Source organism: Pygoscelis adeliae, unplaced genomic scaffold (genome assembly GCF_000699105.1).
Source record: "Pygoscelis adeliae isolate BGI_AS28 unplaced genomic scaffold, ASM69910v1 Scaffold155, whole genome shotgun sequence".
NCBI lineage: Eukaryota > Metazoa > Chordata > Aves > Sphenisciformes > Spheniscidae > Pygoscelis > Pygoscelis adeliae.
In genome coordinates, this window is record NW_008824932.1 from 6,119,671 (window position 1) to 6,131,518 (window position 11,848).

The 11,848-nt window shown below is 36.6% G+C and overlaps 1 protein-coding gene and 1 long non-coding RNA gene across 4 annotated transcripts in view; one reads left to right on the top strand and one right to left on the bottom strand.

Annotated features, from left to right (window-relative positions):
* Positions 1 to 406: 406 nt before the first annotated feature.
* Positions 407 to 11,848, bottom strand: part of LOC103917875 — an 18,286-nt gene continuing 6,844 nt past the window's right edge. Inside the window, exons 2-4 of the long non-coding RNA XR_663653.1 lie at positions 2,617 to 2,792; positions 1,541 to 1,676; positions 407 to 743 (exon numbers count right to left, since the gene is read on the bottom strand). This is a non-coding gene — a long non-coding RNA (uncharacterized LOC103917875). The remainder of the gene's footprint in view (positions 744 to 1,540; positions 1,677 to 2,616; positions 2,793 to 11,848) is intronic.
* The window catches only part of ZBTB38 (zinc finger and BTB domain containing 38), a 26,288-nt gene continuing 17,226 nt past the window's right edge, over positions 2,787 to 11,848 (top strand). For 2 of the 3 annotated variants that reach the window (XR_663652.1, XM_009325084.1), the window contains exons 1-2: positions 2,787 to 3,059; positions 7,571 to 7,680. The gene's annotated coding sequence lies outside the window, so the exon portion shown is untranslated. The remainder of the gene's footprint in view (positions 3,060 to 7,570; positions 7,681 to 11,848) is intronic. The other variant, XM_009325085.1, reaches the window with a different exon arrangement.

Here is an 11,848-nt window from a genome sequence, read left to right on the forward strand (position 1 = left end):
AATATTTTAAAGCACTGACTGTTAGGATCATCTCATTCCCAGCCTTTAAAATGAAAGAGAACAAAATGCCAAATAACTTCCCAAAGAAAAACCTCCAAATTAAATAGATACCTATTTAATCATTAAAAAAGAAAGAAGAAGGGAAAAAAGCAAAATCAGATTGTCTAATTTTTACAAGAAGTGAATACGTACATACAGCAGTCTAGTTGTTGCTGTGCAACATTTTCTGATTTCACACAATACTTGGTATTAGTTTTCACTTTTAAAAACAGGTGCTCTTTTAGAAAAAAAAATCATAGGGTACACAGGTTCCTAGAGGAAGAATATGTGGCTGAAAATTTGGCTGCTTGCTTTCTCAGCTGTATTGGCAGGTCGAATGAAAGATAGCGCTTCTCTGTACAGATCTGGCCTCACAAGGATCTATTTATTTCAGCAGTTGGCCAGAAACCATTTATATTCACTTATACATAGGGTAAACAATATTTACCTAAAGAAATCTTTCAGTGAAATATTTTCCGAGCTAACATGTTCATCTTCACAATGCTGTTCATGTGTTGGGTATCAGCTTGCGGTATTTGCGGGTAGAGAGATAGGAAGCTGTGAGAAGTCACTGAAATAGTGTGTGGGGGGTTCTGCTCTCTGAACAGGTAGATCTTACGGTTTGTTTTACCTCACCTGATGGTTTAGCCTTCTGGGAAGGTAATTCAGGTTATAGTAAACTGCCGCATGGTTCTCATTCGCCCCTTGGAGACACAGTGACAATGAAAATAAAACCAGTTTTGCTTATTAGGCATTTAAAAAAAAAACAGATTAGCAGTTTTTAATGCTTTTTTCTCTGTATATTTTTCATTATATATGCAAAATATTTGATTGTATTTTGAAGTTTTGCAGAAAATAAGCCTTTTTTAACATTTATAAAAATCTAATTCCCATAATTACCTTGCAGTCTCTGCAGAGGGTGATACCAATTTAACGTATGCGGCTGAACAATGTGCATGCTATTATTCTCGGAAGATAACAGAAAGATGTTAAGTAGGTGATGTGAAATTTTTAATTATTAAACCACAGCTGCAAAAATAATAATAATAATAATAATAAAATTTTTTTTTCCCTTAAAGACGACAGCACTTTAGTATCTGCATTGACCTCCATGATGTCAGAATGTCATTGTGCAACCGTAGCTAAGAAAAGCCTCTGAGAAAAAAAAACAAAGGAGCTTTGCATCTTCCAATAACATGAGATGTGCATATACAGTACGTAGCATTTTGGAATTCATACTGTGGTAGTGAGTTGTTGCTTTCAGTTTGATTAGACAATCATTGTTTCGTTTTCCTTGCTTTGACAGTGAGTATGCTTGTACGCTGCTTAAGTCTTCTTAGTGCTATCTAGGTCAGTATACTTAGGATAGCTTTTATGTTCGGTAAGTCTAACAGATACCGTGCCTGACAGAGATCGGCACCAAATTTTCTTTTATTTATTACATCTGAGGATAGAAAAATATTTTATAATTAATCAGAATTGTATACCACATAGCACCTACCGTTTCTGCATTGCAGATATATTTAGCTCTAACACTGCTTGTGGTTAACAGGGTGTAGCGTAGACACAGACAGCTGATCATGCAGTCAGACCCTGTGCTCGTGTGGTTTGTCAATACTGCTCAGGATTTTGACGGACTGTAAAAGAGAGAAAACAGAAAGGAAAGAAAAAGAAACGTTTTATTTGTATGAACATTAGACCTTTAGTTATGCTATTTTTGCTGTTATTGTCTTTTTATTTTATTTTTTAATTCTGAGACTTAAAAATTAGGAAAGCACAGCAAATGCATCCAGGATTTAACATGTGCGACGTGAAATCTTTCTGCAGCAAGAGGATGTTACTGTAGTCAATCCAGCGTTTCTCCAATAAGCAAGAAGATTGTTTTGTTTTCCTCGGCAGGCGGACTCAGCCATTGCACAGGCAGATTTTGATAAGAGTTTGAAATGCCTACTACTGTATCATTGTAGAATTTGGAGTTTGCTAACAGTGTTAGTGACTGGAGCTCATCTTGCATCACCAGTTGATGACAATTTTCTTTGTTCCCTCCCACCCAGTTGAACCAAGACTCTGTAGCTGATACGCAATGTCACTTACAACATTAATCAGATACTGCATTTAAGGTGAGCTGTCCCTTGCCTCCTCCCTTACCAGAGCTGTGCTGCAGTATGTATCTTACTCCTGCAAGCCTAAAATGGCAGGCAGGATTAACGTTGCTTGTGCTGTGTGCATGCTGTGTATTGAATTCATTATACTGTGCCTAGTATCTCAAATGTGAGTATGTAAATGGTCTGTGTGCCATGTCATGCAGTAGTGAAGACTGGTTTGTGCTTCATTACAGGCTTAGATATTTGAGCATCACCTTAAGAATTCTTTTTTCATTTGCAATGTGGTGAGCTGTTAGCTTGTCATCACATTCAAACTACATTATTAGCCCTTGGAAAGGGAAAAAAAAAAAAAAAAGCAAACTGTGCTTCGAGATGGTGTCACCCTTTTTCTTCTTGCATTTACTGTAGTTTAAATAATGTATATTGTATTGTTAATTAATGTGAATATCGAATTAAAGCACTTGAAACTTACATATTTATTATGCAGGTAGGAGGCACGTCGAATCTATTTTTAACTCTTACGCAGTCCACGTTGTGCAATGGGCTTTGGTTGTCGAGTTTATATTTTCAGCTGTGATATCAATAGGCTGATTTTCAGTAAATGTGACAAGTGGCCTTTGCAGTGGTCAGCTTCAAGCTTTGAACGCTCTGAGGAGGAGAAAAAAAAAAACCAACCTTGTGTTGCAGTTTCGGAAAACCTTGGATGAGGACATTTTTTTTTCCCCACTCCTGCTTTCCCTGTTGATAAACTCGGTTCTCCTGATCACGGTCTATTCAAGCTGCTTCCCATCTGATTTTTGACAACTGCTTCTAAAAAATTATCAAGAAGACCAAGAATAGAACTTATCTCCATCGCTTTACATAAAAATGGCTGGTGCATTGCCATGCTAACACTGCACTAAGTGGTACACGCAGGTAGGTTGAGATTTGCATGTTTTACTGATTTCTTGGTCAGTGTTGCAAGAACATGAAATGGGCTTTGGAATGTAGCTTTCAGTTAAAAAATGCATTCAACTGTTAATGAAAACAACCTAATATTAAATTGTTGGCTTCACATACTGGCATGACAATTGTTCTTATCTGTTTTTAAAAAATCTGCTGTGAAAGTAGAGCAATCATGTCTGTTAAAATAATCATATGTACTAAGGGCGTGGCAACGCTTATGCAACAAAAGAATTTTTGAAAACCCTATTGATTCAGTTACATTTTAAAGCTGACTATAAGCATTACTAAGCTTGCAGTTAAAATGCAAAAATAAAAATTGAGGTAGATAAGAAAAATGAAAAATATTTAAATTCTGTCGTAAGCGGTTTTGTGTTTTGTGCGAAATCTTAAATAAAGATTAATATGCTTTAATGCTTGTATTTTCAGTATTAGCTACAAACATAAACCTGCAGTATTTCTTTTTATTTTAAGGTAGAAGGACTTTAAAGAGAGAGATTGATATAGGTGGCCCTGTCAGCTTAAACTGAGTATCAGTTTACTGAAGTGTGTTTTACTTCACACAAAAAGGGTTATGAAATAAAAACTTAACAGCCTTAGGTACAAAAACCTGAATTTGAGCATTAAGAATAAAAAGACTTATGAGTATTGTATTACTCACACCAACTTTTGTAATATATTTGTTTCAGATTAATACTGGGCCAGAACCAGTTTCCTTGGCAACCAAATCCTTTTAAAAGGTGCAATAGTAGAGATGCAGAAAGATGTTACTCTCTTTAATTGCAATATCACAATGCAAATGGAAATTTTGCAGTTGTTTCCTTTCAGTTCTAAACGAGACTCTGATCTCATTTTATGTTTCCATGCGGCTATCATTTCTTAAACGATGCCATGTTTATAAAGCTGTACACAACAAAAAACTGTTTTATTCCTGCTTTGCATTGGTTGTTTCCAGAAACGTACCCTGGGTTCTTTTTTTAATTTAGCCTAGTCTTGCATGTAGGTCAAGGCTTGTACTGTGAGTATATAAAGTGATAGTTTCATTATCACAGGTATAAAAGTATCACTAAAATATTTAGGAGCTGAGAAATGTAGAGAATCAGAAGTATGTTTAAACCTTCTTTCACCTTTGCTGAATTCAGCCACAGTAATGCTAATAAGCCTTTCTTTAAATAGTGGACCCATTCTGAAGTTGGGGTAAGGAACTGTGTTTAAGCATACTGGAAAAGAACTTCTGTCGGATCTTAAACAAGCCTTCATAGAATAAGCTCACTTGTGGTCTGCGGTAACTTGCAGACCTTATAGATTTTGCAAAATTTAAGTATTGTAATTTCTTATTTCTATTTTTAGCTAATATTTTTAACAGTATCGGTAAAGTTAAATCTTACGTGTACCACAGGTAACTGCTTATACAGAATCAGATGTTACTAAATGTCTCCACTGAGCTTATAACGTAGTGTATCTCCTTGTGAATCTCCTTTGTACATGACTTGAGACATTCTCACTACTGCAATGAGACTTTTGCAGCAGGGTAGCCATTTTCCTTTCCTGTCCTTGACTTTAAAATAACTAAGTATATTTTGTGTGGATGAGGACCCAGCACTGAAAATTGATGCAGAGGAGGTATTTAGAAGCACAGCCAATTATCAGTAATAGCCTTGACAGCGTCAGCAATATCAAACTAATTCTCATTTATTTCTAAATATATCAGTTCAGTGCATTCCACATAAACGGAGTATAACTGTTCAGGATTATGACTTGTCATCTGTCTTGATAGGCCAATGCTTAATAATGATAATAAAACCATTTGATTCATAATTACGAGATTAGTTTGACGCAGTGCTATATTCCCCTGTTCCACCTAAAGCAGCAGAACCGAAAACGTAATAAACAGCATGTCTCAAGTGACATATTAAAGTTTGCATTTTTTTGTAATTTGATTTACCTCCAGTAGCTTGCTTCTGCTGATTGTTTTCCTGTCTGAAATGTTAATATGGAGTGCGCCATTACATGTAGTTATCAAAATTGCATTTCTTTGTTTATTTCTTGTGTGGTTATTTTTAAAGGAAGTTGCTGAGCAAATGCTATGTAGAAGCAATCTATTTATTGCCGCTGATATTTATCTTTAGAAAAGATGGGGCACTTAGCGATAAACTGTTTTTATTACGTCTTTGTGTTCAAACAGACCCACTCAAGGCATTTAAAAAAAGTGTAGCTCCGTTACGTGATCATGCTTCGCAATGGTTGTTTTAAATCCATTTGCAAATTTGCTCTTTTGTTAGGGGGTGCAAGTCCTCTTGTAATTAATATGACTGAACTCAAGTGCTTTCATGAGTCTGGAAAAACTCATTGGCAGCCTGTGAACGGCAATTTCTTCTAGCTAAAGAAACCGATTTATTTATTAAGGAGGAGTCTAGTAATTAGCAAGCTGTTTCCAGTTTGACTATTATACGTGGGTTGCTGTACGTATTTTAATGGTAGTTGGATCTAGCTAATGCAGAGTGTCAGAATGTTATAGCCAGAGGTGCTGTAAGAAATCTTGTGTCAACTTCATCCATTTTATTCTCTTTGGCTAAGGGGGCTAACCGGGGCACGTAGGAGCAGGTGCAGTTTTTCACACCTCCGGCACAGCCTGCAAATGTTATTGGGGGGGGTGGAGGGGGGGGCCCTTCGGGTTTTTTTCAGTTTTATCATAGAACTCTAATTGTTGGTACTCAGTCCTCCCTTTTATAATTGAAATGTGTTCTTTTATCCATGCAAATTCCATTTCTGCCCAACAGAAAATCTATACAAAGCATGAGTAGTAATAAAACTAAAAATCATTCACTCAGACACTACCCTAGTTGCTTTTCAGTGACCTTTCTGATTAAGGTTACTTTTGCCTCTAAACTTCATTTTGATTTGAAAATGCAGTGGTCTCAGTGTCAAACTATCTGTGTTCAGATAATACTTCTCAGACTATTAGACAGACTCTGGTAGTAATGAACAGGTACCAATTAACCCTTTTGGGGCATCTAGTGTCTGTTGTACTTTGTCATGTGAATTGCTTTATTATGTTTTAAAAGGGCTTTATTATGTATCATATTACATTTGAATCCTAGTATTATCAAATTTGGGAATTCTTTAGCTTTGATAAGATCTTTTACTGCTGGATTCCTCCAAATGTGATGTTTAAGCTTCCCATTCTCCATAATATTTCACAGTCATTTGCGAATATGATTTTATTGGTATTTGAAATAATAACAATGGCTTAATGCAATTTTCTTTCATTCCGGCCTTTGCTACGGGCAGATGTGAGCTACAGAATACTTATTCAAATCAAGATAAGACTAAAAATGTACTCGGCTAAACCAACAAAAAAAAATTAGCTCGCCTTCTTACCTTTTAAAGCCGAAGTAATGGATCCTGTAGTTCCTGTATAATGTTATTTATAAAAGTATGTGGTATATTTGCAAATGGAAGATGGATCTATGTATTCTTAATTGCTGCTATATAAATGCCTATTAGCTGAGTCATAAGGCCTTATCTGTAAGATTTTGCAGTTGCTCTATGGAACAATTTAATTCTGTTTAGTATCTTTGAAACAAAGCCCTGTTCTGAACACTTCTTACACTATTACATGATAACCTTATTAGGACATTTGATACATAATAACAAAAAATCAGGATGGTTGACAACGATGAATAATCATTTAAGCAGAGAGATACAGGAAGAGTATTCCAGAGAACAAGAGTTGCCTAGAAATGTCATTATCAGAGATACTGTGACGTTATCTGACACAAAAGAGACCAAAAGAAAAGTTGGCAGAATGGAAAGAAGAGAAAGAAAAAGGCCTTTTGAAAGACTGCAAAAAACCATGGAGGCTTTTAAGATAAAGGATAACTTGTAATTGGTTTCAGCAGTTTATGTAGAGTCAAGGGAGCTGACTAGTAACGATGACTGTTTCTCCCTGTACCGTGATTTGTTTTCTACACTGGCAAACTGTGAAGCTAATCTTAAAATACACTTGTTTTCCCCGGACTTTACCTTGTGAAACTCAGGACCAGGCTAACTGAGGAAGCTGTGAAGCCTCCATTATTTGGTGTCTTATTAGGTAAATGTGTGAGGAATAATCTGGACATAGTTGAGACGGGGGAAGGGAAGTAGAGCCAAGGATTGTTTTTCATCTTATTTTTCTAGTGATCCCAATGATTTATTTTAAACTTGAAAACATCCTTACATTGCTGTCTAGAACATATTATGAAACATTACGTCCAGTTTGCACTACGCAGGTTAAACCTTAATAAAACAATGCAAGCAGAAGCAGTGTTCACAATAGTTTGGTTAACAGTACTGTTTTATTGCTGGTATGTTGTAAGCCTCCCAGATATAGATTTGGAGTCCTACAGTATTCCAGAGAAAAATTAGATGATTTACACAATGTATCTGGAAATCAGTACCTGTCTAATAATTTAGTCATTAAATTTGGATTTTCCCCTTTGCAGGCTGATACACAGTAGCCACAGAGTTCACAAAATTACTGAGATGGTTTTGCCGAAAATACCAGTCGATACCACTTTTAAAAGACTCTAACAGAAGAACAACCTGATTTTAGGTGGGTAAATTTATGGGGTGATTATAGCAAGCTGAAATATCTTTAAAACTCACATAGAAATAGTGCTAAAATATTTAACACTTTAAAACCGCTGTTATTACATGGAGGTTTTTTGTTTTTCTTTAGTTAAAGTTCTACCTTTTTCATAATCATTTAAGAGTCATTCTTGCTATGGTACCGCATTGCTCTATTCTCATGTCAATACTGTTGGATTTTTCCAGCTCCTGCTGGATTTTTATTGCCATAGAGGTCGGACAAACAAAATCAGGCAGAACAGATCTTTGAAACAGGTTGTTACAGCCTCCAATGATCTGTACAAACCAAACATATTGGCAGGCAAGCAAACCTCCTGAGCTTGGCAGAATGTCAACTCTGGATCCCAGTCACTAGCGTTCATTACAAATCTGTGCCATACAATAAAGGTAGAGGAACTCTCTTAGTGCCAATGCCCATTTCTAATATTGTTGTTTTGGTTAAGCTCTCATCTAAAACTGGCTAATCTCTACCTTTATACATGACTGTAATCAGGGGTAGTAAAAAACCTCTTGAATCGTGAGCTGCAAAGAGCACTTTGTAAATTCAAATATAGTATTGGCATAAATAATCAGGATATTTCAAAATAGGAGTTTCACATTTTGCATGGCTTTTTCAAATATTAGCAGTTTCCTTTCTTCTTACTGTGAATGTGCAATTAACCAAAATGCTCATCTTGGTTAAAATAAATATGTCTGGTATCTGTGCTTTAGATTCGAGATATGTATGTATTGGATGAAAGAATCGGTGAAATCCTGATTAATTCATTAATTTTGAACGTGGTTCTTTGTATCATAGAGTATAATCTGCGTTATAGAAGGGGAGTAATTTCATTGATTTCAGTGGCACTATTTGCACAAATTTCTGTAGGAAATGGTTTGTTGCATCATAGTTATTAATGCTGTGATATCTCCTAAGTAGAAATAAGTAATTAAGGCTACCAGGCAAAATGTAAGATAAGCAACCAAATTGAAAAAAACAAACCAAAAAACCTCTTCAGTTCCTAGAATATCTCAAAACATTTTCTGTAGTCAAGTTTACTTTTAATACACAATATTGTATGATGTAGAAAATGGTAATGGATTTTCAGAGACAATAAGATGGCATCGATGGTTTAAACTGATCAGCGAAACATTAAAATTAGATAAATTCAGGTTACCTAGATTTACAGAAGCGATGGGCTACAAAATCTAAGTTGTACCTATTTTAAGTAAATTATCATAGAACACTCGCTCAGTATATTTTGGGTAGAATACTGGGCCATAACCTGTTTCCTTGGCAACCACATACGAATAAAAGGTACATTAGCAAAGCTGCAGATGTGTGTCAGTGAATGCTTATTAAGCAGCCCAATGCATTTACATACCATGTGCTCACAATAATGCATGCATCTTGAAAATCACCATATAAAAAGATTTCTGTGCATGGCCCAGTGTGGATTCTTAATACTCAAAGGTTTTAACCTAAAAACCTCATGTTTTCAATGGAAATCTCTCTTGCGATTGTTTTCATTGCGCTTTAAATTGGACTTGCAATAACTGGACAAAACTGGCATGGTAGGCTTGGTCTGCAAATTGAAACCTTTCTCCAAGATTCTGAATACTTACAGGACTGCTTTAAGACCACAAAATATGGATGGAAATTAAGGTTTACGGTGTCTTTCGGAAATGCTCAGGCATTCTAAATTTGTATCAGCATTCAGAAGCAAGTATGATTATACTGTTTTACACAGTGACAAACTAAAGCCACTAAATAAAAATGAAACTGGTGTTGCTTGTAGCACTCTCATTCTATCCAACGTATCCAGGCAAAGAGATATGTCCAAGTGTTGTCTTCTCACAGTCAACAACAGAAAAAGGCAGCGGAGTGGGGAGAAAAAGCTGTAGAAGTCAAAATGGCAGCTGTTCATGGACTTCCAGAATAAAATTTGGAGGTAGCATTTAGGCAGTACTCATGCTTTCTGTGCAAGTGTTTGTATAGCGCTATTTTGTTTTATATTGCTGGATTTAAAAGAAGCTCAGATATATAAGATCAGTTTTAACAAATTTGTTTACTGACTTCAGCAAGTTTATGTGCAGGTTATTTTTGGCCTTTCCTCTTAAAGTATTCATTTGTATAGAAAATGAAACGTGTATACAACCCTTCAGGTTAACTATGTTATCCCAAGACGATGTATCTTTAAGCGGTAAGTCTAAAATGCTAATCATTGAAAAGACAGGAAGAATGGGAATCTGCAAGTCCTGAGCTTAAATTCAGTTGGTGTAATCTGAGAAGTTGTTTATGTGACCAGTAGCCTAATTAAAACTCCCTTGAAATCAATGAAAAGAATCCCATTGACTTTTTTGGAGTGTGCAGTAAGAGAGAAGGCTTCATACATAACAATGAGATTTAACAAATAAAGATTGTCCGGACAATGTTAAACATTTCCATAACTCTCAACAGTCAAGTGTACCAGAATCTAGTATTAATTCCAGATTGTTCGAGCACTATCACATGAATCTGTTCATGATCCTGAACCATAAACAATGTTGTTATATACCGTCACGTGCTACAATACTGTTAAGGCTTTTAAGCGAATAAGAATTCAGGAAATTTTTAGGGAGATGCAAGTCAACTGTTTTTTGCTTTTTATTATTTGTTGCTCCCCGTCTGAGCTGAGCTCACTGTCAGGCCAGGATTTGTGCCTGGGGCAATTCACGTTGGTGGCAGAGCATGCAGCACAAACCAGAGCTGGAGCCGTCAAGATTTTCTTCTTACTGCCAGCTGCTACCTGCTTTTGCTACAGTCCTTCTCCATTGCACGAGCAGAGGCCCTGCTATAGCTTTTAGGTTGGAAACGTGCAGCAGGATGGAAGAGGAAGAGTAGGGCTTGGGCTGGGCCACTTAGGTCAGCACAAAATGGAGCATAAGAATATTTAAGAGCATATAGCCAAAGTTATTGTGTGTCAAATAAGTTGTCATAATAAATCGCCACACTTAAGTGATGGTTCTGAGTAATAGCTACCACGTGTGCATTGTTTTTGGCATGCTGCATACCAATATAACATAAAAATATTTTGCAATATTTTAAGGAACATTGGAGATCAGTGGTGGCCAGCTAACAGCCTGAAGACCAATTCTAGCTTTCAAAATGGCTGTGTCCAGCCATCTAGCAGACCAACTAAATGAGGTGTTTTCAGGGGAAGGGATTTAGCTCTATTTTCAGTCTAGCATGATTTGCTGCATCAGCTGTAGTAAAGGGCAAGAACGGCTGCATTGGCCTGGCCCCCAGCACACCTGACTGAGAATAACAGCGGCCCTGAGCATGCAGCTTGGCTGCTGCTCTTGTGGATGCTGGTTCAGATATGCAAAGGATGTTTCCTCTGAAAATTGGAAAATGAGAGGCCGAGTTCGACTACTTTTATTTTGTCTTTCTGATACTGAATGGGCAACAGAATACCACATAGTAATTGTCCAAAATGAACAAAAATTGAATGTTTAATTTGCTACTTTTGTTTAAAGCTATTCAAATATATAGATTGCTACATTTGACAACAGTCAACAACAGAAAAATGTCTGTTGTTGTCACTCTGTCTGTAAACATAGCTTCAGGACTGCAATTGATCTATGCTAGCTAAGGACTGTGGTATGTCCCAGAAGTGTAGGAGGCTAGAAAGTGCCTTGTGAGCAGCACATAAGAAAAAAAGACTTAAATGGAAAATAATACTGAGATTGTTCAGAAATAGCAAGATGTAAAGTCATCTGATTCTTAGTAGCAGTACAACATAAGCTTTTCTATTTTGTGCAAAAGAATAACTTGGATTTATGTCAGTTATTGCTGTTGCTTCATTTTCTGTTTTAGACTGGTGGAGAGACAAAGGTATAGTTATACCCGTAAAAATTGCTTGTATGCATTCTGTTTAGTGTTAATGGGACTCAGATTAGGCCATGCTTACATCGTAAGAAGGCAACATACCTTGGAGAAAGACTTTCTTTGGTGCACATGCACAGCTCACACAGTCTGAGAGCCAAATGAGTTCTGCCAGGCTCCTCTCCTCTCAACCAGACCCGGAGGAGCAGGCAGCTGCTGCAGGTCTCCATAACTGTGCTCCTTCTCCCTTCCTCTCCCTCCACTTGATGCTCAAGAAGAGGAGAAG